At 37.3% G+C, this 27,059-nt stretch overlaps 2 protein-coding genes across 2 annotated transcripts in view; both read right to left on the bottom strand.

Moving 5' to 3' along the window:
• Window positions 1-8,753, bottom strand: part of DKK2 (dickkopf Wnt signaling pathway inhibitor 2) — a 125,230-nt gene extending 116,477 nt beyond the window's left edge. The window contains exon 1 of the mRNA XM_090138838.1: window positions 8,668-8,753. The gene's annotated coding sequence lies outside the window, so the exon portion shown is untranslated. The remainder of the gene's footprint in view (window positions 1-8,667) is intronic.
• The window catches only part of PAPSS1 (3'-phosphoadenosine 5'-phosphosulfate synthase 1), a 77,775-nt gene continuing 59,382 nt past the window's right edge, over window positions 8,667-27,059 (bottom strand). The window contains exons 16-20 of the mRNA XM_090138823.1: window positions 21,272-21,357; window positions 21,112-21,195; window positions 14,241-14,464; window positions 11,340-13,091; window positions 8,667-8,753 (exon numbers count right to left, since the gene is read on the bottom strand). The gene's annotated coding sequence lies outside the window, so the exon portion shown is untranslated. The remainder of the gene's footprint in view (window positions 8,754-11,339; window positions 13,092-14,240; window positions 14,465-21,111; window positions 21,196-21,271; window positions 21,358-27,059) is intronic.

The following is a 27,059-nucleotide window of genomic DNA, read 5'->3' as shown; positions in this document are numbered from 1 at the left end:
AAGTAATCATTGTCTTTCCATTAATCTAAAATATTATTTTATTATTCTAAAATAGTTAAAATGCTTTGTGGTAGGATAAATAAATTAGAAATAGGTTTTAAAATTGCTATTATGAAATAAGCTGCATTGCTCTTCTTGTACTACATTAGATATATAAAACATCCAGATTCGCAAGACAATAAGGCAGATTTTTTAATAGAGGAGTAAAATCTGGGATGAAACGGACTTTTTGCAGTCATGAAGATGATGAAACTGAGAAAATAAGCATCCATTCTGCATGAAAACAATACATCTAATCACTTCAAGAAATAATTGTATTGTTGTACGTACATGAAAATATCTTAAATCTTCTCTCGGTTCACCTCCTTTTTTTTTTTTTTTTTTTTTTTTTTTTTAATAACCGTTGTCCCATTGCACTCAGCAGATTTACTCTTGGCTTATGTCCTGTTCACTGTCAGAGCCTAGACTTCAACTCAAAGAACTCTATTTAGCCTTCGCAGAGTCTGGATCCAGACCTGACTTGCCAAGTTATTTTCATCTTTCTGAGTTGTGACCTTTGACTTCCAGAAAACTAGTGAGCTCCCCTCAGTGCCTTACACGTTCAAAGCAGCACAAGAGCCAAGGCAGCGACAGCATAATCACTGAAATAAATGCTAATCACTGAGATAGATTCACTACCCATTTCCTAAATACAAAGAAGGTGAATGTATTTCTTAATTTAGAAATAGAACCAGGCAGTTTCTAAAATATCATGCAAGGTCACGAAGTTAAAAAGAAAACCAGCAGTAAGAGAACACCTCAAAGACTCATTTTAATGAGATAACTTACTATTTTACTCAACTTCTTCAAAATGTATTTGTCTGTTCCAGTAAAAGACAAAATGTACCATTTCCCAGGTGACAGACCACAGCAGTCAAAAAGAGTCGTTCAGTTCAGGAGCATCAGAACAAGTTCTGTGTATTCCTTTTAAGTTTGTGGCTTCTCAGAGCCTAGATTTCTCCAGAAACCTTTATCTCACCTTCTGTCTCTATAAACTACCATCCCCAGTGCAGTCTCTACAACTCTCTCCTTTGTTGACTTCACTACCCCAAATTACAGAAATATAAACATAGATTTAGATTTCACTAGATGTTTCCTACCACACTGTTTTGTTTTCTACCTTCTCCTGAAGCACTGAATGCTGAACACTGACAGAAACTAAACACTGAATTAGGTAAACTAGCCTAGATCTCTGAGGTGAACATGCTATCTTCTTATATATATTGCTAGTCTCACTTTACGTTAGGTAAATTTTTAGGAAAAATACTGGGTGCATGTTTTCCCAAACTCTTAATCATCCAACTTATTTTATGTACCTAGATGAAGATACTTCATACTGAAGTGTAACACGGCAAGAAGCAAAATTAGAATAAATCAGATAATATACAGACAAGACAGGTACAGAAGGAGGTGCCTAGCCTGTCAAAGGGGCACTCACAGCATCAAAGAAGAAGGACTATCTTTAATAGGAAGAATTTCAAAGCTGCCTCACGTCAAAGCCAGAGATAATTACAAGGACTGCTTGAAAAATAATGCCTCCCAGTTTATTATGTTGGCACGCAACATCAGAAGCAGATGTTATAATTTAAACACTTCAGATTAATCAAAAATTCAAAATCCCCAAAGGAAGGTTTTTTTCAGAATAATCATCACAATGAAGATTTCAGGCAAAACGTTTACAATTGGCTGCAACTTCAAATTAGAAATGGATAAGTCATTCTCCATAACATTATGTGAAGGCTACTTATTTTTCCTCCTCAGACCAGAGCAGGAGTTCCTTCTGCTAATATGAAACACTCCTTTTTTCTGTTTCAGACAAAATGTCACTGGAAAGATGGAATGCTCAAAGTCAGCTCAGATCAGCTCCAATTTTATGCATCTGTGTGGTCTTCTATGTACACAATAGTGCTCTGTAGTTATATGACTCTGCATCCCAGGAAACTGATCGAGGAGAAGGCTTATAACTAATAACCTTTGAATGGTCATTGAATTCCTCACTTCAGAAAAAATTGCACCCACTGACATTCATCAATGAATGTTTTCGGAGACCGAACAGAGGATGCGAGCACAGTGAGGCAGTGGGTGGTATGTTTCAGCAGTGACAACAAGGGTTCACTTCTGCTGGTGCGGTTTTGTATGAGTGCAGCAGCATGGTGACAACTATGTTGAAAAAATAGTGATTTGTATCTGAAAATTTGCTCTATCAAATAGTGCTATTGTGCTCTTATGATCTATTGTAGTTTCTGTGGAAATAAATAGGAGGCATTACCTTCAGAGCCACCTACTTACATTGCTGAAAGAGCAAAAAGAGAGGAAACTGAAAGTCTCTGGAAGTTTCTGAAAAAAATAGGTTGGCTATAAAACCTCAGATACATCACAGGGAATGAATGCTTTTGGAGAAGTTCAACTTGAGCACAAAATGGAGGAAAAATAACAATCTGTGACTACTACAGCAATCTATTCAAATCAGAGGGAGATTTTGTTACAAAATACCTGATGCTTTCTTACATTCCATGGCCTACATTTTTTATAAAAGCTTTGAACTGTGTTATCTCTTCCAAATAGTGTTTGCATATTTCTATCAAGCTATAGATAATGGGCTAATTCTTCAAATAATTATATGGTAGATGAGAGGGTGAAGCAGGATCTGTTAACAAGTGTTCAGTTTCCCTCCATATCATCCTAGGTTGTCCAAAAAACTACCAGGTTATAAAAGAACAGTATTTAAACAAATGGATTGGACTGGAGAGTTGTATCCCAAGAATTACATATGGAAGGAGAATCTTTTAATGACCAGCAATAGTTAAGAAAGCCAATGGGTAAATGGCAATGAAGTGAAGAACACCTGATCCTACTGACTCAAATTTATAGTTTTATAGAAACTCTTTAAAAAGAAGTTTTAGAAAAAGAAAATTTATAGCAATCATATTCTTGAGACCAAGGGGATTATCAGGTCTGATGTCACAGAAACTTTTTTCCCCCAGGTTACACTGTTGCCAAGAACTGTGGGAAAAGTTCTTCTCATGCACAAATCAATGAGGAACATAACAGCTGCTTATGTTCCTAATGCTATAAGATCTTCAAACATTGCTATTTTCCTGTCTCAATTTCATCTCCTACTCAGAGCTCAGACTGAAATGCTTTATGTAAATGCTTTATATATAAATAATTATTAATAATTAACAATAATATTAATTAATAATAATATTATTATATATATAACATACATATAATGTTTATATAAAGTGATATGGATACTTGGGTGAAGATATAACAAGGTGTATTAAATTTCCTTCTGAGTTGGGATCTTCTGAAATCCAAGCTACCCAATGCAAATCTGTAAGACTATACAAAGTGCTTTCTTCTCATCTTCCTCTGTCCAAGCTGCTGCCAAACTGTGATTCTATTTTCCTTCAGCTCATATTATGTACCCTTGATCTCAGACCCAGAAAAAGCACTTGAGGTGGTATTACAGCAGCGAGTAAAAGAAAGTGTCATGGCCACAAACTGTTTAGAAGAATAGAGTTATCTGGGAATGCAGCCTGTGTACCAGCATTTGCTCTGAATGCATCTCACCAGAATGTTTTAGCTTAACTTCTGTTGAAATAATGTACATGTTACTCAATTATAAAGGAAACTGTCTTAATAAAAACTCTGCTAGTTTGCAAGAATCCTAATAGATTGCTTTCCCAGATAATTTGATAGTGGAACAAATTCTGTGGGACTGACATCTCAGACAGGATGGATGCTTTCTGCTTCCTAAAAAACTCTGGTGCCCTAATAGCTTGTGTTATTTATTTATTTGACTGTGCTCAAAACAGAGCCTAGCAATATGAGTTCTGTTAAGATTCTAAAAAAAATTTTGGTTTTGCTCTGTTTGAATTCTTACTGTCAATTCATTTGGTTTGAATAATATGCATCATATACTTGTAGATTTTGCTGTGGAAAATCCCTTTAATAAGGAAAAACATCTGAGACCGTGAAATATGCAGAGGGTGTTTTTTTTTTTTTTTTTTTTTTACAAACACCAGAGTATAGAAAGCCTTGAATGCTTACCAAAGAGGGTTATGCATGTCTATTCCATCTCCTAAAAACACTTCCTCCTTCAGATTTACAGTTTCTAAGAACAGAGCAATTTTGATCAAAAGAAGCAGCAGCAGCTGTAAGGGAGAAGTGTTCAATTCTGATTGCTTCATCTGGAATGAAGGGAGTAATGGCATAACTTTATTAAACCAGATGCAGTAAAGGGCTTTATTTCATTTAATCTGGAGAACAGAGGAATTTGTCACATACAAAAGATGAAAATAATCTTGTTCTTCTCGCCACTACCTAGGCACGATGGTTATTAGCTAGGTCTTCGTAAGAAGTTGGAGATTATGATGACTATTTACTTTCTCCTGCATAACTGTTGTAAGAGGGCTGGTATTTTGCTTCACTACAAAGACATGCTGAAAAGTTATTTTTGTTTGGCATTTGCTGGAATGCATTTGTTTTGGGAATGTGTGTTTCTGGGATTCGTGGTGGGCTTGAAGCTTCAACTGTACATCATAGTATACTACTTGTTACTTGGTACAGGGTTTATTAACACTTACTCTAAGAAACTTCTGTATACTACAGTAATTTTTGACTGGCAGCGTACGCTGATAACACAAAATGGGCTCAGATAGAATTTTTTTACTCCTATTCCTTTCAGTGGTAGTACAAAGGATTATTTAACCCAGTAAATGTATCACCAACTTATCAGTATTATCTTTGAACTCAGTTTTGGGGGTTGTATATTCTATAACTGTATTTATGCCATTAATTCAACATTACGGCTCTGTGTGAGGTTGAGCAGGAGCTAAGTTTAAAGTTAATAGAAAAGATTTATCCATCATCTACTTGCTTGACAAACAGTTCTTAAATGCCACTGTTTCTGACACATTAATATAATAAAACCTCATAGCACGAAGGGTAATAGCTATACAGAATAGAGAGCAGGAGAAAGTCAAGCCCAGTATTTCTAGGTCAGACAAAGTTAGAAATTGCATTTTCTTGAAAACAGGAAAAACAAAATGAAAGTTATTCACTGTTTTTTCTTTCAAGGGAAAGCAACTTATTTTCAACGGATTGGCAGGTTCATTAACACGTACACAATATGGCCAGAAAAATGGAATCCAGATCATCTCCCTTCAGTACTGCCCAATGTCATAACACCAGGTTGCCCCTATTTCAAATAATGAGTATACAGGACCATTATTTCTAAAGTGAGATACAAAAATACAATTGTGTGTGCTCAGTCTACATGAGCGAGTGTGCCATACGAATCAAATCTTGAAAATGTGACAGACAAATAAGAAACCTGTCTGCTCAGATTTTGTGAAGATTAATTTGTAATAGCCATCAATGGATCTCAGGTAGAAACAATTGCACAAAGTTAGAAGAAAAAAAGAGCGATACAGCTTTTGGCAGACAAGAATTCTATGACAGTTTGAGATGTTCCTGAATTCAGCTTTGTTGCCCATCACTATGAAAATTAAGCTCTGCCACCCTTCAGTAGAAAGTCTCTTACTACATAGTACTCATTTCTATCACACAGTCTCTATCCTATTTTCTTCTGTCATGACTATTAGACCAAAAATCAGCGTTAGTTACAGAAATCACAGGTAAGCCACAAGTAAAAATCTCTTAAAAACACACTATATCTATTTGCACATATGCTTGCAAAACATGGCTAGGCAAATTTTTTTCTAGGATTTTTTTATTTAATATATTTTCATTACCAAGAAAAATCAGTGCAAGACTTACAGTTGGCCTGGAATCCCACTTACTATTATGGCTAATGATGCAAGACATTTCATCTTTGGTATCTTCATAATACTTACAATCTTCCCGCTTTCCTTAGTTTAATGGCCACATCTACTTTCTCCATTACCTTCACGGGAAGCCAAAGTCTATAAGGTCTGCATTACTAATGCTCCAAATTGTATAATACAATTCTAAATATTAACGTTGACTGTTTCAGTCACTAGAGCAGGCAGTCAGCATAAATATAAAATCACTGCTGAAATCCTCATGTTCTGTTAGGTAGGACAAATTAAAGTTACACTTTTGCAGGATTAAACCAAAAAGTTAGCACTATCAAATCCTGCTGTGGACTGAAACACCTTTCCTGTAAAAGATAAGCAGCATCAAAAACCTGACTATAATACATTTTTTGTCTTTTTTTGTGTGAAAATATCACTGTTTCTGCTACCTGTGAAGCTATTTCTGTATGCTGATTTAATTCCTGTTAATATATATTTTTTGCTATATTTAAATGCATTTGTTATGTACACAGTTCCCAATTCTGGAAAGTACTTCCTACTAATAGAAAGTTTTGAACAGCACTCACACCCTTTCCTCAATCATGGCCATTTCAAGCAGTGAAGACTACAGCATTCATAGAATCAGAGTTGCTCAGGTTGGAAAAGACCATAAAGATCATCAAGTCCAACTATAACTTCAACATACTACCGTAACTCTAACAACCCTCCACTAAATCACGTCCCTGAGCACTACATCCAAATGGTTTGTAAATACATCCAGAGATCACATTTCAGCCACCTCCCTGGGGAGACTATTCCAGTGCTTAACAACCCTTTCTGTAAAGAAGTGTTTCCTGATATCCAACGTAAACTTACCTGGCACAACTTGAGGCCATTTCCCCTCATCCTGTCACCAGTGAGATCAGCCCTGCTCTCGCTGTAAGCACCTTTCAGATATTGGAAGAGAGCAATGAGGTCTCCCCTCAGCCTCCTCTTCTCAGCCCCAGTTCCTTCAGTCTCTCCTGGTAGGGCATATTCTCCAAGCCCCTCACAAGCCTTACTGCCCTTCTTTGGACCTGTTCCAGCACCTCAATGTCCTTTCTAAACTGAGTCCCCAAAACTGAACACAGCACTCAAGGTGAGGCCTCACCAGTGCTGAGTATGGGGTCAGGATGACTTCCCTAGTCCTGCTCACCACACCATTCCAGACACAAGCCAGGATGCCGTTGGCCTTCTTGGCCACCAGGGCACACTGCTGGCTCATATTCAGCCGACTGTCCATCAGTACACCAAGGTCCCCTTCCATCAGGCAGCTTTCCAGCCACTCCTCCCCAAACCTGTAGAGTTGCCTGGGGTTGCTGTGACCAAAATGCAGGACCCGACACTTGGCCCTACTGAAATTCATACAGTTTACCTTGGCCCATCGATCCAGTCTATCCAGGTCCCTCTGTAGTGCCTTTCTCCCCACTGACAGATCAACACTCCCTCCCGACTTGGGAACTGTGCTAGAAGCTCATGCCTTAAAGAGAAACAGTCCTTATAACCTACCTAATTTATGCGATTCCAAAAATTCCTTTCTTGCTTCTCATCCTATGTCCTTTGTTTTCTAGGCTATCACTTTGCTTTTATACAACTGGTGTCAGAGGACAGCGATAGTAGCAGGTAGCACAGAACCTGTGATGTAAAACCACAGGAGCATCAAATGCTGAGTGCATTTCAGGGATTCAGCGCCACCTGCTGTGAATGAGGGGCAATAGACATTTGCTGCCCAAGTGTGTATGTCCAAGTAAGAGCTTTCCTTATGAATGTATCAACAATACCCATATGAGCAAGCGATTGAAGCTGCCTACCTCTTGAGAGCCTGTCCAACTTCAACGATTTTATCACTCCATGAACTGTCAAAGCAAAGGTATGCAAATAATTACTATTCCCACACCCCCACCTAAGCATCAGCGCTATAAAGCCTGTTCTAAATTTTAAATACAAGATGTTTGTTCCTTTTCTCAGACTACTGTGATTAACAAAGATTTTGAAACCAAAAATCTAGTAAACAGCTGATGATCCACAAGCAAAGACCACGAGAAAAGGTCATGTTACACATCCTCCACAAACTCTTGGAGAAAATTCTGCTGCATACCACTTAAACGCAAACTGTATTCCTGGAAAGGAAAACTTTAATTCTAATCTCTGGCTATTCTGCCTCAGGCTTAGCTACGAGTTTCATGAGTAAACAGAGAACCTTCAAGAAGAATAATCATCCTGAGGACACATTTGCTTTCCACTTTCATTCCTGCTGAGGACTTAAATGAACTCAGTAAAGATGACCCATTACTGAGTCAGAAAAACCAGCTACTGCTTGTGTCTCTCAGTGGAAAAGAGGAGAGCTATGTAGAGCATCAGGCAGAAGGTAAGTCCAGACTAGTGATGAGAAGAGCAGTCTTTGCCTAGGAATGACTCCAGAAGAGGCTTTCCCAAGTGCTGTGATGTAGAATTTCCCATTTCATTAGCTGTATCACTCAGTGAAAATAAGGAAGTGGAACTGATTACATTATGAGAGAGAATAAGAGTGGGATGGAATTTCTAGCCATTCTACAAGCAGCAGAAAGTAGCTGATGACAAACTACTTTAAGCACCCACAAAAACCTGGAAGCAGCGACTGTGGACTCGTTCAGAATTTGCCAACTGACACACTCACTGATCTTGAATGTATGGTCAGTGGGCTGGTGCCTGAGTGCAAACACTGACTTGTTGCTGCTTCTCCATAAAAAAGTGTAATAGAGTAATATATGACAGTAAAACAAATTTAACTCCTGCTCAGGTAACCAGTACTCTATCCACTCACCTCTCATTTTCACTTCAGATCCTCTTCTGAGAGTTGAATAAGCATACACATACTTCAGTCTCTTGCTCATGAATAAATTTCATTCTCTGAAAACATAAAAATGAGAATGAATAACAGAAAACCTGTTCAGCAAATTTGCCTTGTATCCTACACATGCAGAAGTTGCTTTCACAGCTGCTTTGTAAATAGCAGTTTGTCCTTCCCTTTAGGCCTTCAGGAAAATACCTATTTGTCTAATCCAACTTTTCTCAAGCCCCAAAAGATACATTAACAATTCTCAGAGTGTCAGCAACAGTGGCTTGCTATTGGTAGTGGGAGGAATTAACTGCCCTACCTACTGATGAGCATATCCAGCAAATCACTCACAGTTATAGCAGATGTTTAATGTTTACAGACACACTTGTTCATCCATTCCTCCCAGCAGTAAGATAACACTGCATAGAAGTCTGGAGAACAATGTGGCATGGATGCATTAAGAGTATGCAGGAACACAACAGAAGATGTCCTGCTACCATGGTACTCATCAGTACACTCATACTAGCCTACTGTGCAACAAGCAACAACACGGTTGCACACCAAAGAGACAAACAAAGACCAAAAAAAAAAAAAAAAAAGCACTTCTTGTTCAAGCTGCACGTGTATTTCTGCTTAAATGAATCCAGGAAGAGAATAATAATTTTTTTTTTTTTTTTTTTAGCACCTCTTATCTTTCTGAAAATATTTTAAGCATTTCCAAAGCAAGATTTTAGTACTGTGGAGCTAGAAAGTACAAACTAAGTTTGTACTACCTCAGCTAGAACACTTACAAAATAGAAAGATGGGGAAAAATACCTAAAAACCTAGACCCTGAGTTACAGTTACCAGAAAACACTAGTTCTTAATTATATCTGTTCAAGTCCATGATTAGTTTCAGGTGGGTTTCTACCTTCTTTACATTCACTTTCAACAGACACTCTAGCAAAATGTTTAATGGGAGACAGCCACTGAAGCAAAGATTTGTAGAAAAAATGAGTACAGAAAATGTGCCTAACGTGTTTTAAAGTGGCAGTCTCAAATGTTTGTGGTGAAAAATAGCTTTTACGTTTTTTTTCTGAATGCCACTGAAGTCAGTGGAAGTCATTATGGAGGGTCCAAAGTCAAACTACAGGAATACCATAGGTGATTCATACTGTTACTGATTTGTATCATCGTAATGCTTTGGTGTCTCATTTGTGAACCTTGGACACTTTGAGTAAGGGATCAAAGACAAAGAACAAAAAAACTGATTCCCCCCAACTAGTGAAAAATACTCTCCATTTGATATTTTGATACTTTTTACAAATTGCTTCTGAACAAACTACAAGCCAAACTATTCTGCAGATGGTGTTTGGTGAATACTGCTGAATAATGAATACATTCTAGAAGATTGCAAGCAGAAAGGCAGAGCACACACCAGATGATTTTTTCCTCATGCTTTTTTTTTTATCTCTCTCTCCTCAGTAGATACGTCAGGGGCAAGCTGCCATGGGTGGTGTTGATTTATTTGATTAATAAATGTCCCTTCACTTACTAAGCAACCAGTAAAATAAAGTTTCCTGCAATAAAAGTATTTTATACATTATAGTAAATTAAACTGAGTATTTTAATGTCTCAAGCAATAATGTATTCTTAATGATCATGTTCCCATCGCATAGCTTTACTATAAGTAGTTCCATCTTCAAGCGATTTCTAAAATAAAATGAGATACAGAATTATAAGCTGCTGCAGCTGGTAAGAAAAAAAGAAAAATCTGTTCCTTTCATACTTGGTCAGTTCCTTTAGGGCTTCAAGTATGACTCAGGGCATACTATGTATCACCTAAGCATGATGCAGAAGTAAAGCTATAAATGTGGTGCAATAGGATGTTTTAGCATCAGAAGTACCCCCAGGTTTATTGTCAACCAAATTTCAGTAGAGTCATCTCAAAATCTGCCATGTTAAAGTATACTTTCAATAAAAGTAAACTGAGATATCACAGATGAGATAAAAACACATCATAGTTTTTAAACCAAAACATTTTAAAGGAGAAAACTTTTGTAGAAATGAATTTACTATGCATTATAGGCATACCATACAAAAATGTGTTTCTACAACATATGGAAAGTATCTGAATCAGATAGACAATGACCTTCATAAATCACTTCTTGTTCCAACTTTAAATTATGTCTTGTTCTCTCTCATGGGATATTCACTATATCTCATACAAACTCATAGTTGTGTATGCACAGTATTCCTACCTTTATAGAGAATTATGTCATATCAACACAGAGAGGGTATGTAAAACAAAGAGTAAACACATTTTTATGAGACTCTGACCAGATGGACCCACATACTTCATTTTTTATCACTTCCCTTTGGCTTAAGGGAATATTCTTTTCTGTTGTATGTGATTTATTAAATGGACTAACCAAAACTTTGGGGATTCCTCTTCAAACTTTATCACTGAAATGCTCTGTGGGTGGCAACAGCCAAGCCAGTGCCACACAGGAGAATGATGTAGGATGCAAATCCCATTTCCCTACACTCAGGTACATGAAGGCTCTAGGTTCATTCAAGCCAAAATTCAACTACCTATTAAAAAAATGAAGATTTGTGGGATTTTGTGCAAAAGCATGTTACAATTGAGTGAAGGCTACTGCTTGTGGTTGTCTTACCTTTCCCTTCCTGTCACAGCTGTAGTTTGAACAAACGTTTTCTATAGTACTGTTCTTTTGTTTTGCCTATAACAAAAAATATTATTTCAAAAATACAGAAAGATAGCGTGTAACTGTATGCTCTAAAATTTTATCCCCTACTTTTAGCAAATGTCTACCTGTTGATCCTTTTCACGTAGTCTCAAATGAGCACGTCATATCAACACAACTTTCCTACAGATTTTACATAATAACAATGCAGCTTTACTTACCTGTTCAGCATGTTCTATTTCTTCTCTAGAGCTTTCTTATCCATAAAAACTGACAGAGAAAACATATAGTCATCTGAGTCAATGATATAGCATTCAATACTTAGAAATACCTCCAAAACCAAGGGTTAGTACAAGCCCTAGAGGCAATTATCTGCACCCAGATGCTTTAATTCAAGAGCTGTTAAAAGATATTTTATGAAGTGTGTATGCAAAGCTCTACCTGACCATTTCTTTTGCAAAGATAGATGCAAGAATACAATACTGCATAGACATAATATTGTAACTGAGATATTTCTACCATTTAACTTCTGAGGTTAGAAAGAACCTCTGGAGATCAACTAGTCCAACCACACTGTTCAAGCATAGTTCCCTGGAGCACATCAACCAGGACTGTGTTCAGGTTGCTTTTGAAGACCCCCATGAAAGGAGATTCCACGGCCTCTCTGGGCAACCTCTTCCAGTGCTCAGTTACTATCACAGTAAAGAAGTTTTTACTCCTCCAGACAGAACTTCTCTGTGTTTCAGTTTGTGCCTGTTTCTTCTTGCCTCTTCAGTGTGCACCACTGAGAACCCTAACCCTAGCCACACTCTCTTGATTACCTCCCTGCAGATAAACATTGATGAGATTCCCCCAGAGACTTCTTCAAGCTGTACAGGCCCAGGTCCCTCAGTATTTCCTCCTGGCAGAGATGCTACAGTCCTTTAATTGTTTTAGTTGCCCCTTAACTGGACTTTCTCCACTATGTCCATGCCTCTTGCACTGGGAAGCCCAGAACTGTACACAGTACTGCAGGTGAGGCTTCACGAGGGTTGAGTAGAATGAGAGGATCATCTCCCTCAACTGGAAGGCAATACTCTAATACAATACTCTAATGCAACCCAGACACCAATGGCATTCTTAGCCACAAAGGCGCATGGCTGACTCATGGTCAACATATTGTCCATCACTATATGAGGATAGCATAGGAGACAGTATCAAAAACCTTGCTGAAGTCAGGGAGACAACATCTACTGCTCTCCCCTTATCTATGCAACCAGTTGCCCCATCATAGAAAGGGCTTAGATTAGTTAAGCATGATTTTCCTTCAATAAATCTGTGCTGACTACTCCTCATCGCTTTCTTATCTTCCACATGCTTAGAAATGGCCTCCAGATGACTGTTCCATCTCCCTTTCTGAGGACTAAGATGAGACTGACTGGCCTGTATTCTCAAGTGTCTTCCCTCTTGTCCTTTGATGACTAGGGTCACATTTGCTTTCTTCCAACCTTCAGGCATCTCTTCTGATTGCCATTACCTTCTAAAGACAATAGAGAGAGGCCTGGCAATGTAGTTCACCAGCTATCTCAGCACTCAAGGATGCATTCTATCAGCGATCATGGACTTGTGGATGTCCAGAGTACCTGAATCATTTCTAACCCGATCCTTCTTAATGAAGGGAAACTCTTCCTTTCTCCAGAATTTCTTCCTGGTCTCCTGGGTCAGGGATTCCTGAGGACTGGCCTTGGAGGTGAAAACATCCAGTAAGAATATAAGTCTTTGAAAAGGTGCTGGAACTACTACTACTACTACTGCAGTTACTTATGAACTAACTGAACTTGTTCTACAATATGCTGACACGTGATAAACACAAAATGTTACAACTCTCAGAAGACAATCATGCTTCAGCAGAAATTATATATCCATCTAGATAGTTCAGTTGTGTGTGGTAAAACAAACATTCTACAGATAGCTAACAAGGAATTTCTCAACTAATAATGTCATTGGTTTACTTAAAAGTTTATATCTCTATGGTTTAGTATCATCTTTGGCTCTAGCAACCATAGATTATTTAAAATGACTAGACCAAAGTGCAGTAAATCATAGTTATAAATAATGGCTGCCTGAAATGCTGAACAAAAGTTTGCAAGTTTTCTACCAAATAGGAACAACCAAAATCAAAAGCTGGTCTCAACAATCTGATATTCTTTAAAATCTAATAAATAGATTAACAAATGGTGACTAAATTTTCAACAAAATGTTAACTCTTTATTTTAGTGACCAGGTTTTGAATTGAACTTTAATCTGAAATTGCTAGTAGCTGTTAGGACACAAAGGGATGGCAATGAGATGTCAGTCTGCACTCCAGAGATTATTTTGAGACTAGAGATTTTCATAAAACAGCTTTCATCCTTCCTCTCAAACCATATTCCATGGTAATATGGCAATATTAAGAATATCAAACCCCAGATGAAAAGAAATAATGATACACAGTTTTAAATCAAGATGTAGCATGGTTGTACAGTATATAGGTAAAGCACATCCACACTGTAATAAAAACAAATGAATAAAGCACAACTATAGACAGTGTGTAGCTGTGAAGAGAAAGAAGATACCATCAGTGCTATTTTTTCACTTTTAAGAGGATATTTATCTGTCAAACTTCACTGGTGGTTAACAATTCATCTTCCTTTATGCTATATGAAAAAGTGGTAGAATTTGTCTCTTTTCAGAAATGCAGATAAAACTCTTCCAGCCTTGTTAACAACTTACATTACAGAGAATGAGCTAAAGCTTTGCACAGATTACCTTTAGCTTTGCACAGATGAACTTTTCTGTAACATCATATTACTTTCGTAATGCATTTAAGTTAGTAAACTAGAAAATACTTACCCAAGATTCATCATGATTAAATAAAGCATTTCCAACATTATGATGTCAGCTTTCCCTCACTGAGGCTCATCATATGAATGCTGCCAAATTAATCACTTATTCTTGGAATGCCTCATTTGCATAACTGACTGCTCACATACATGCCAGAACAACTAGATCAGGACTATCTCCACCAGTGTGTACACAGCATTCACCAGGTTTCCTGGGCAACCAGACTTTCTCACCTAAAGTGGAGGGACAAGAAAAATTCCTGATTGTAGCAACTAGTTAAATCCTTTTCCCACAAAAAATAAAGGGGTCAGACTAACAACTCCATAGCCAACAAAGGAAAGCACTTCCTATAAACCATAATCCCTGGGGAACACCAAATTCCTGGGGAATTTGAGGGAAGGAAAGCACCTTTCCACTTAAAATGTGTTTCGATCATACACAGAAGGAGACGTTTATTGTGTCACAGTCAGACAAACAAACCATTTTTTAAATTATGAGACACTGAAAAAACACAAGTTTTCAGAGTTTGGGCGAGTTTCAGTTTTTCTTGTTTGAAAATTACGCTCTTTTATTTCTCATTCCTTTTTTTTCTTCCTCGCTCCTATTCAAAGGACAAAGAGTACTGGAAATCAAAAACTTCCTATGCAAATAAGTCCTCACTGGGCAAAAGAGGCTATTTCCAAAAAAAACAAAAACAAAAACAAACGCATAATAATTTAGGGATATGTGATATGAAAAGTCATGCCTCGTGGAAATATTTTGTTTGTATTTTACCTGCCTAAGTTTAGCCTTTCAGAACACGTTTACTGACATAAATAGTAGCATTTCAGGTCTGTACAGCTGCTAGTCAGCTCCTACATCACTTAAATCATGGTAACAATTTGGAAACTCAGCATCTTTGAAAAAAATGCTTCTGCTTGTATGCTTAGGGCCTAATATCAAGTGTGCAATCTGTTAATGTTTCGGCATGGAAGAAAATCAGAACGTATAACCAGTCACTCAGCTTGTAAATTTGTCAGTTTTCTTCTCAAGAGTCACAGATGGCTCACGTGACCAAAACCTACTTTACAGCCTGTAACCTAAGCAGGTAAGCCTAAGCCAGGCATGTCCCACTCGTAGTCCAACCCAGCTCTCCCTGCAGCTGCCCCCTGCCCTAACCCTACTGCTCAGCATCAACCAAACCTTGGTGTGTGCCCTCGGCACTGTCTAGGCTGGAACCAGGGCACGAGGACTGCTAACTCAAGTTATGACAAATACATTTATGTATTGTGATTGATTGGCTAATGCAGCCATGCTTTCTGTTGTGATAATGGAATCTGAGAACAGGTTTCAAGATTGCCAAAAAAAATCATCAATATTTTGCTATTTTTGTGACTCTATTTTCAGTTGACATAAATAAGTTATCTGCTTATTCTCACATGGAATGTACACAGTTGCAGATACTCAAAGAAAAACGTGAACGTATTTCTTTCCCAGACTTGTGTAAGCCCTCTCTTAACAGAGAGAGCTATCCCTCACCTCATGGTCGCACCGTACATCATCACTTCTGGCAGTAGATACATTTGCCAACAACAGTTTTCAAAAGTAAATTACATAAGGAGTAAGATTTCATCAAAAAACACAACAAACACTTTGAGACCTCACTAAGAATTGGAGCCACTGCCATTAAACCAGACCAATGTGTTAGTTTCACAAAAATAAGATCAATTATCACACCGGTGTTATGGTTTTGTTGCTCTCTCAAACAAAATACGTTTTGTTACTTAGATAAATTAAATTATATATTTTATATCCAGTCTAAGATGACTCCTCTTCAATCAATGCAGCCCAGGCAAGCCAGAAGACTCATGGCCTAAGCCCTACAGTTGTCTTATAGACTCTCATGGCAGTTACCACATTTGGTATAACCAGAAGGATTTTAACCTGTAGACACAAGCTCTCCTTTCCTGCTGAGCATTAACCACTACCACTTCAGTGTCTCTGTCGGGCTAGAAAGGTCTGACAGGGAAAATGCTTTCTTAAATTATATATTCTCAGAGGCGATGCTATTGCCATTTAGATGTTTCTTTCTTGTGAGTTAGCCAGTGATACGCAATCTAAGAGCTAAAGGGACCAGTGACAAGTTTCAGACAATCATCAGTCACTCCCCCCCATTCCATATTAAAAACGAACAACAAACCATTTTCCCTCCAACTTCAACAACACAAAAATATCAAGGGAGAAATGTGAAAACTTAAAATGCCCTCACAGTCCATTGCCTCTTAAAATAAATGTGCAACATAATGCTTAACACTGCACATTCCAGAAATAACCTTCTTGCCCTTCTTTTTCTGCCCTGCTTCATGCTATTGACAAGAACCCTCATAAACCACCACTCAACAGCAGCATCTGGCAATTTTTAAAGTTCTGTAATAAAAACAAGAAAGTGTTGATAAATTTACTTGACACTTAAAAATAAATCTAATTTAGCCATGGATTAACAATAGAATTGTTATACCAAATAAATTTGCAAGCAAAAGCTTTACTAGAAAACTAGAATAAAGGCTGACAATCATATTTCTAGCAAACTCCTGATACTAATTTTCATGATTGGTAAACTACCATCTCAATAATAGTGTTTTCCCTTAGTGTTGCAGAATAAAAGTTTCTTTGTTAGGTGTTTGCTTCAGGGTTAGGTGTTTGCCTGGGCTCTGACCACGTGCAATCCATTTCAGGCTTTTTTTAGGCACAAGTTTTGCCAAAAAGCTATATGCCTCATTAATTAGGCATGAAATGTGTTCACAGAAGTTGTAAGACCCACAGGTTGTGCCAACAAAGCTTCAGAACTTCTGCGAGGCTTCCAGAATTTCTTTCATTCATGCTGGTTACAAGTAACGTGATTTAAGACAGAGTTAAAGAATAACATATCACCATCTTTAAAATATACATCCCTTAAATGCCACAAAACCTGGAAATTTGTAATCAAGCTTCTCATCTGTGATCCTGTACTTTCACTGTCCCTCTATTTCAAATCCTTTATATCAACTATTTTTGCTACAAGATTACTCTCTCCTTGCATTTGCTTTCTACATCAGTCAGTAGATTAACCTCATTCAGTGCCTTCAAGTATTAAAGAGATCATGGTATCTGGAGGCAGACTTGTTCTGGTGCAACTGGTATACGTGAGAACAGACTATAGTTTGACACGGGACCTTCAGTTTGAAGATGCAGTTTTGTGTTGAACTTTCCAAACTGCAGACATAAAGCATTTTCAAAGTGATAAAGAGTAAATCTATGCTTAAATTGCTTGGTGTAGTGGGTCTGGCTGGGGATGGAGTTTTCTTCACAGAAGCTCAAATAGTATTGTTTTAGATTTGTGACCAAAACAATGCCGATAACATACCTATGCTTTAACTATTGCTAAATAGTGCCCCTCACTGAATAGAGTAGGAGTTTGATGCAGGTTGAGAGGGGTCATGACTTACTAAGTAATGTTTGCTTTAACCCAAAATTTTCTTGCTTTTACTTTCTTTCTGCTTCTTCTAACCTTCTGAGGCAGGCTGGGATGCACGGGTAGAAGTGAGCAAGTGGCTATGTGGTGCTTATCTGCTTACCAGGGTTATCCCACAGAACTTGGATATCATGATCTACATGCAAAGAGATTTCAGAGCCAGTAAGATAAAACATGCCAGAGTTCAGCTGGGATAAAACTAGCTACATTACTTGTGTAGCTTTTGCATTTCTCTCGCTCTCTTTGCTGCTGATTGCTACCATTTGGTTTCAGTTACCTTGGGCATTGGTCCATTCAGCTCAAAATTAATTCTAGCAGTGGCCAAAAAACATAGGAGACTTCTGTAGTGAGGTCCCCAGCCTGTTTTGAGAGACCCGATAGGCTCAGATCAGCATCTGCACTTTTTACTGCTATCCAAACTAGAAAAAAAACCTCTGAATATTTTGAGATTCACACATCACCACTATACTATTATTTCTTAGACACTCAGTGTTGCCAGTATAAATTAAACAAGCTTTGTAACCTATAGTTATGACTACCCATGTAATACAGGATAAAGTACAATGCAGAGAACACAGCTGCACTCACTTTAGTTCTACAAGTCTACACAGTTTTGACAGACTTGATGAACTCTAATTGCATTGAAATACCCTTCTGACTCTCATGGTCAGAAATCTCCCCCTCATGTGCATTTGTCTGCGTAACACTCTGCACCTAGAGGACACAAGGAGGATGACAGCCTCACCTTTTAACTCCGACTGTCCCAAGAGCTGAACAATGGCTCATATCACATTGCAAGCAGTTTTATGGAGACAGGGTGACCCCGTGGCCTACTAGTAACATACCGTTTACCACAGGTTTTTCAACTATAAACTAAAATGCAAAAAAAAAAAAAAAAGTTCTTTTTCTTCATTTTGCACTGGTTTCCCACACTGAAAATAACATCCTAATTGACATGTGGGACAAGGTACCGTACAGCTTCAGTAAGGAATGTTAACACAAACATAAAACAAAATGCGATGAGTAAGTAGGACATGGATCATGGGGAAGCCCAATCTGGCTGGAGGAAAGTATAGCTGAATAGTTACTCTTGCCTTAAAACCAGAACAAAACACCAGAAGGAAGTACAGATAATAAACAACTTACTAAACCCAATTATGCAGTCTTTCATCTCTTGCCAGCTAAGAGGAGACAAAAGGGTTCCAGCTAGTTAAAAAACCCATCTACACCAAAACATTTTGGCTTAAAGTATGGTAGTCTTTTCATTGGCCAAAAGCACTGAAACTGTCATCTCACTAGCTTCTCTCTTGCATATGGGAGCAAAGTATACCAGCCACCAGCAGAGATGACAGTTTGTTCCACTCTCTGCTTTAACAGAGGAGTCCATTCAGAGATGTAGGTACCAAACCTGGGATCTGTGTATGTGTTTTTGGTTTGGAGGCTGCTCATAAGCTGTTACAGGTAAATAGAAGGCAGCTAATATATGACAGCCTAAATAACACTTCAGAAGTAAACCAGCAGTTTAAGGGGACTGTAGGGACAACTTTCAGGATCAGGGTTTTTTGTGTGTCTAGTAGGCTTCTACACAAATATCACTACATATATTGAAAGCAATAATTTCACGTTCATGTATTAAGTAAGATTAAGTAACATTGTTGACTTCAAAACAGCAATCAGTTTATGCTGACCAAGAACTATATAAATCTGTTTGTATTAAAATCATAATAGTTTGAGATGCAAATTCCTCCTTTTTCTTCTGATCTTGTTCTAATGGCTCACTGCTTTCTAATTTAAATGTTATCAGTCTAGGGTTGATTGCTCTCCTTCAAATTCCAACCAACATGATAAAAGTGACTGGAGTTGAGAAGAATATTTTTATAGTAAGTAAATGCAATAGGTTCTGAAAGGCTCTAAAATAAACATTTATAAAAGTGAGGTAGGCATTTCTTTGTCAGATAAAGTACTCATGGCTCAGAAGTTAACATCTATTTTTATGTGTTGGCTTATTGGATCAGACATGGAGACTTTTATTAAAGAAAGTGGAAACAGATTGTGGAAAAGAATGTTAAAAATGCAGATGTAAAAATAATTTTACTCTCAGTAAAGTTGGTGGTAGTAACTGGTTTTACTGTACATGTAACACCTCAGAGTCAAAGTGGACTGAAGTGAGATAAGACGGGTTTAAATCTTAAAAAAAAAAAAAAAAAAAAAAAAAAAAAAAAAAAAAACTTGACTGAAGTTGACTTCCACAAAAAGAACTTCACCATAAAAAATAAACACCTAGAGACTGAACACTATCATGAAAGGAATGTAACGCAACAGTTACAATACATTATACAGATTTCACAAACGCTTCCCTTCAAAGTCATAAACTTACATTAAATCTTCAGCAAAATTAAATGTACAATAAATAAAATCAAGTATTTGGAGGTTTTCGGATTATTTCATTGATCTACTTATCAACTTTTGGAAAAAAAAAAAAAGAGTATTTTTAGTTGCATTTCATCCTGCAAAAGCAAAATGCAGGAATTTCTAGGTTTAGCGTGATTTATGTCAGCCTCTCAGATGAGTAATGATAATATAAATAATAAAGCTTACTCTCATTTTCTCTTGCTCCTCTAAAACAAATGAAAGTATTACATTAGTCTCCTCTGAACTCTGTGGCTGGTGAAAAACCCCATGAAATGTATCTAAAATTTCATCTCTTACAACTGGTGTATGAATAGTACTTCTGTGGTTATAATAAATAACTTTGCCTGAGACTATTTTAATGAGAATGGATCTCCTTCCAATTTTATTCTGGTTAGCATAAAGAAAAAATTCCCTCATTCTATGCCGTTTCATTTTTTATGGTGAAAAACTGAATGCTCTATAAAGAAATGGAGACACGTTCCTTCACTCATGAGAATAAAAGCTATGGAAGCTGTCCAAATAAAAATATGGAAGTATCTATTTTTCCAATGGTATTTATAGATACAAATGAATTTGCACCAATTGAATTAGCAGTATATTCTGCATAATCTGTTTTAAACTGTAAAAATCACTAGTATTTCAACTCAGATTTTTTTTTTTTTTTTTTTTTTTCTTTTTTACCATAGCACTGAATGCAGTGTCCTGCTCAACTCATCAGAAACTGGAAAAGAACAAATATAACAGAAAAGAACTCCAAGATGATCCAGTTCAGTCATCCATCTACAACCAACATTTCCCCACTAAAACACATCCCTTAGTACAACATCTGAATGTTTCTTGAACACCTCCAGGGACAGTGACAATCACAACATAGCAGTAAATTACTAATAATTTCTAAGACATAACTAGCACGAAGCTTAAAACAAACAAACAAAAAAAAAAAAACAGAGTCCCAACTAAAGCACATGTCAGTTATACCTTGGAATTCATTCTTGTTTGTTTTAGAAGGCTGCAGCTCATCCTGAATCTCCTTCATTGAAGGATTGGTCTCCCTTCCCTTTCCTGGAAGAAAGGCTCACTAGCATCAATAGGTTTTTCCCCAGTATGCACGTACAGTTAAAAAAAACCTAAAAAATACCTTTTCACAGAACACAGGAAAAAGTGATAAACTGTTCCCATTTTTCAGTGTGTAAGCAGAGCGTAGGAGACAACATGCAAACTTGTCTGAAAAAGAGAAGATAATTCTGATTTTTCTGCATTTTTCACATTGAAAACGTGCAGACTCTTCTAGCAAGGCATCCAATGCCACTAGTCACTTTGGAAAATCAAAAGCTTTTACACTGCACTCCTCCAGAACAAACAGAATAAAAAACGGTACAACTGCAATTAAACTCAGACATTAGGATTGCCCTTTTCAAGGTGCAACTCTCCAGTCCCGTGTTTCAGTGTTATTTTTTTTTTTTAATGAGGAAGAATACAATTACTTTTTTCATAACTGGATTGCAACAATCTGACAAAGATTGCACAGTGGATGCAGCATCAAATATTTATCTGCAATATGATTATACACAAAAACAATGTTTGTTTCTTAGTGTTCTAGGAGACATAACAAATTCACCCACAGGAAGAAAGCAAATGAAAGTAATTTTTGGCATTTGAATCTTTTTGGATGTTTACTTAAAAGAAATAATGCTTTTCATTTATATGTATACATCCATTTCAATTTTGCCAGAACAAGCCCTTTAAAAAACAGATGGCCACGGAGAACGCTACACCCCATTTAATCATTATATTTCAATAATAAAGCCACAACATTCAGAACAATAGCAACAAAGTCAGTGCCTACTTAATAGTTTCATGTGGGATTTGAACTAATAAAGTCATGGTGAAATTAATATGCCTGCTGCAAACAGACTAAATACCAAGCAACAAAATAAGTCCAAACAGAAATATATCTTTGTTCACTCACTATTCACTCTTGGAATGCTATTTCACTGCTGGAAAAATGGCTCCCAGCATCATCTTGTCTCTGAGTTAAATAAACTCCAGAGCGTAGGTCCTTTATCTCCTCTGCAGTGCCACCTTTTTTGTGCACATAAACATCAATTCATCAAAACTTCTGTGACCAAGAGTTAAAAAACAGCCTTTGCAAAGTCCCAACTGCAAAGCATATTGTTCCCCCCACTACACTGTTTCTTCTCTATAATGATACTCTTTCAGTCTTTTCTAATCCACATCCCTATATTTTCCCAAAGTTGCATAAGCACATAAGTTCTAAGATCTCAAAATTTTATGCCAAATAGAATTCTAGCCAGACATAACGAAGCCACATCTGAAGAAGATAATGCAATTATGTGACTACTAAATTAAAGCAGAAGATACAGCAGAACTGAAAGCCTGAGGCATATGGTGGTTCACTTTGTAGCTACACCAGAACGCTGCTGGCGAGGAGAAAGGGAAAGGCTATTAAGTTCTGCCAAAGTCATCAGACTTCTTGTTAAAGTCTTGCCTCAAATATGGAAACGTGAACACGAATAAGTGAATGAGCTTTTAGAGACTCTCCTATGCAAAGGTGGAGATGGATTTCATTGCATCCCTTCTCCTTTATCAGAATTCCTTTATCTTATCAACAAGATGCCTCTCACTGAACACTGCAGTCCAAGTTCAGCCTTATCACAGGCATACACCATAGAACAATGATCAAGCTTTACAGATTACACAGGTCCTTCAAGTGTCTCCACATCAGCAACCATTCAATAGCATTTGCCTGAAATACCACTTTACAAAATTTTTAACTACCCTTCTTCTCCGTTCTGTGCTACGATTTGGGGACTTGTCTTTCATACCAAACATTCGTCTTCCTTTTCTTTTCATTTATTTCTTTTTGGTTTATATTTTTAGCCTTTCATTTGGCAAAGACTATCATTTTCAATATTTCTAATTTCATGGATTCAGGGAGAGCAGGCTACCTCTCTCTTTCTAGCTTATTTTCAGTTCAGCATTGTCAAAAGCTTCAGTAATTAGATGTTATCACATCTTTTCTAGGTGATTAAGAACTTAAGGCCCAACAAGCTTGACAGAAATTGCAAAGTCTGATCTTTATCAATTCTTCTCCCAATTTCAATACAACAGCAATTAATCAATTCTTACTCTTTGAAATCAATTAGCCATTTTTTTAAAGCTCACCTTAGTGTAACAGCATACAGTAACTGAATTTGGAGATTAAATAATGAAATCCACAACTCAAGGCACATCATCCACAATACTATGTTCTCTTGATTCAAATCTCGTGAGTTTGTCACAAATTTTCTTAATCTAAGAAGCACCTTGAATAGCACAAGTCAAATCTTGCACATCCACAACACTCACAACTTGTGTTTTATTGGTGTTTATCTTACTTGAGTCAAACTGAATTGTGCAGTAAGGGAGAGTTAATCACTCTCAATTCCATGAGTTCTATGCTAAGTAAAGGAGGTTTTTGGGTGAGCACCATTTACTGTTAACACCATGACATGATGACACATAGACCACAAAGTAAGACAAAGAGTAATCTCTTCACCTGAGCTACACCTACTGAATACAGATGCAGAAATGTGGGTTACAAGGGAACAGATACAAAGATGAAATAAAAGAAGCTTCTGTAAACTTATACACCTAGAAATTTCCTCATATTCTCTTGTACTTCTACGTTCAAACGTTTTCTGCAAGTAAGAAACACTCATGATAGAGACAATGACAAAGAGGAACACACACATATATATATATCATGAGATATACGGCCACACTTCCACTATCCACCATCTGCTTCTATTTTCATAAGTAGTCTAAAATTTGAAACTAGATAATTCACAAGGCTCACTTCACATCTATCCTGCTGACAACAGCCACAGTGAAAGGGAAGAGGACCAATCACGTTAACTCCACCCTCTACAGAGACTAATGGAGACAAAGAAGAAAAAACAATTACACTACTCTGAAAAATATTATTCTGTATTTTTCTACAAAGGCAAATATCAGAAGAAAAATGCATATACCAGCTACACAGCACATGATCTCATTTGCAGTGCATTCCAGAAAAAAACACCGTAACAGCATACTGTTTCAACATACAGATCATGTTGATTTTTTCGGCTGAGTATCGGGAAATGCCAAATATGGGTATGCACATTTGCCTCTTATTCTTCATCTTACGAAAAACATTTCCTATAGATATTTAAAATATAAGAATCTTAAGGAAACAATTTGTTTTCTATGTAATACATTGAAGCCATGTTGGTAAACGTATCTATTGTAATAAGTGAGATACAAATAAAAGTGGCATAGCTACTAACATGCAGAACTTCAAATTAAATGGCAACAGTACATAAGGCCTTATTCTCTAAGACAAGCCCTGAGCAATCCAGCTAAAGATGAAACCCCTGACAGTTTGTGACAACTACGCAGCTGTAACCAGTCATCACTCCCTCTTGAAATTCAATAGATTTTCAGTCTCTAATTTCAGTAACACTGGGCTTTTATGGACATCATAAAATAGATTTAGTTATCTATACAAAGGATAAAATTTTCTTTGTTTAAGTAGTCCCCCAAGCCTTTCTCAAGGCATTTAATAGGGATACCAGTAATTAAGTTTGGATCCTGAGTGCAAGTGCAGGAAGACCTTGTAATTTGTTTAGATATATCTGCATTTTCCTTCCAACTGACCTTAGTCAAATTACAGTGTCAAATTTTTATCCCTGAAACACCATCTGAGTTTTCTAAGAATCTGTGGAAGGCTATAGCCTTTCATTAACAGCACATGCCTGACTGGGGAAGGGGAAGGAAATGTCAGCAAAAAACAGTATTGCAGATTTGTATTATGAACATCTATATCTGCCTTCTTCATGTGGTTCCCATTCAGCTCTCAAAATGTAACTATGGAAAAAAATAAAAGATGTGTTTAAAAGTTTTGCTGTTGCTAAACTAAGTCTTATTTGCATCTGCTGACAAAAAGTTTTATTAGCATAACAGTGGAAAGTCAATAAACCAAATAGAAGCAAAAGAGCAAATTCTCCAACAACTTTTGTTAATGACAAACAGAAAGAGCTACGTGATCACTGTCAAACAAACTCTGAGGCAGATCCAATTCATGCTGATGTCTGTTTTTCAGCTTTTGACTTCAGGAACATCATTACTGGACCCTTAGTTTGTAACACTGGCATGTATTACAATTCCAAAATATAGATATTCTTGGGAGACAACCCAAGTCAGATGTATTAAAAAAGTTTGACATTATACACAAAGTTTTCAAATAGGCTTTATCAGAACTCCAGGAGAAATATCATCTAATTCTCATTCTCTCAGTTAATTAAGTTTCTAAGAGATTCTGTATCTTCATTTCTATTTTCTTTCTTGCTTAATGCAAACTAAGTATATTTTGTGGAAACTTTTCAGTGCTACCCCTTAAATTCCTTTTCTCCCTCCTTCATACACATACATACATCAAGGAAATTTGTGACACTGGCAGGATGTAAAAGCAGACATGAGCCAGCAGCGTGCCCTCACAGACCAGAAAGCCAACCATACCCTGTGCTGCATCAATAGAATCTCAGCCAGCAGGTCAGAGAGCTGATCCTGCCCCTCTGCTCCACACTGTGAGACCTCACTTGGAGTAATGTGCCCAGATATGGAGTCTTCAGCACAGGAGAGACATAAAACTGTTGGAATGCATCCAAAGGAGGGCCACAAAAATAACACAAGGGATAGAACACCTCCCTACGAGGACAGGCTGAGAGAACTGGGGCTGTGCAGCCTGGAGAAGACTCCAGGGAGACCTGAGAGCAGCCTTTCAGTATCTAAAGGGAGCCTGTAAGAAGGAAGGGGAGAGACTCTTTAGCAGGGTCTGTTGTGACAGGACAAGGGGAAATGGCTTCACACTGAAACAGGGAGATTTAGAAAGGAAATAAAGAAGTAGGTTTTTTGTTTTTTTACAATGAGAGTGGTAAGGCACTGGAACATGTTGCCAAGAGAGGTGGTGCATGCCTCACTCCCCGGATTCCAAAATAAAGGCTGGAGGGTCTCTGTGCACCTAATGGAGCTGCAGGTGTCCCTGTTCATTGCATATGAGTTGGACTAGACAGCCTCTTCACCGTCTCCTCCAAATCAAACAGTTCTATGATTCCATATACAGTCACATCAACACTCCATAGAGCAGAGTATACTTCCTCCAAAACTGGAAAAAACAGTACAAGAAGATAACAAGTGGATTGTTACACTGTCCCAAAGTTTCTCAATTTCAGATACTTCAAAAGCAATATCTTCTTGGTATGCTGAATTATGGTTTATAGTAAATGACAAAGACTCATTGACTGTGTTGACTATTAAAAGCAATTTTCTCTATAACCATGCAAAAATAAATATTACCCTATATAGCTCGCATGGTACAGACCACACAGGCATTGCTACAACATACCTTCTTCCACATAAAGGGAGTAAGGTTAATCTCTGGTAGATAATTGTCAGCCAATGAGACAACTTAATCAAGTCTGTAATCAGCAGTCTCCAAGGAAACAGAAGAAAAGGAAAACAAAAAGCAAATCCACGATCGCAGAAGGTATCACACTACATAACAATGTTTTATGTCTCAATTGTGTATTTAGCAATCTACTTGTCTTTTAAATTGCTAACGTCAAGAAGAAAAACACTGAAGACTATGTTAATCCGGAACAGGTTCTAAACCCCACTAACAACAGAGAAATAATTTAAAAGTGACCTAGGCAAGGTCAATAGTGAATTAAAATACGTAGGGGAAGAAGAGGATGGTAAACTAGTTCAGTACATTTGAAGAAAAAATAATTCATAAAGCCAGTAGCAGCTTCTTGGAAGAAGAATGTACTACATAAGAGAGTTAATGTTATACAAATCTGTACCGTAAGAATGCCTGGAAGGCC

Source organism: Phasianus colchicus, chromosome 4 (genome assembly GCF_987193195.1).
Source record: "Phasianus colchicus chromosome 4, bPhaCol1.hap1.1, whole genome shotgun sequence".
In the NCBI taxonomy this organism is placed as follows: Eukaryota; Metazoa; Chordata; class Aves; order Galliformes; family Phasianidae; genus Phasianus; species Phasianus colchicus.
Note: the sequence above shows the minus strand (reverse complement) of the source record. Positions and strands in the feature narration are given on the sequence as shown.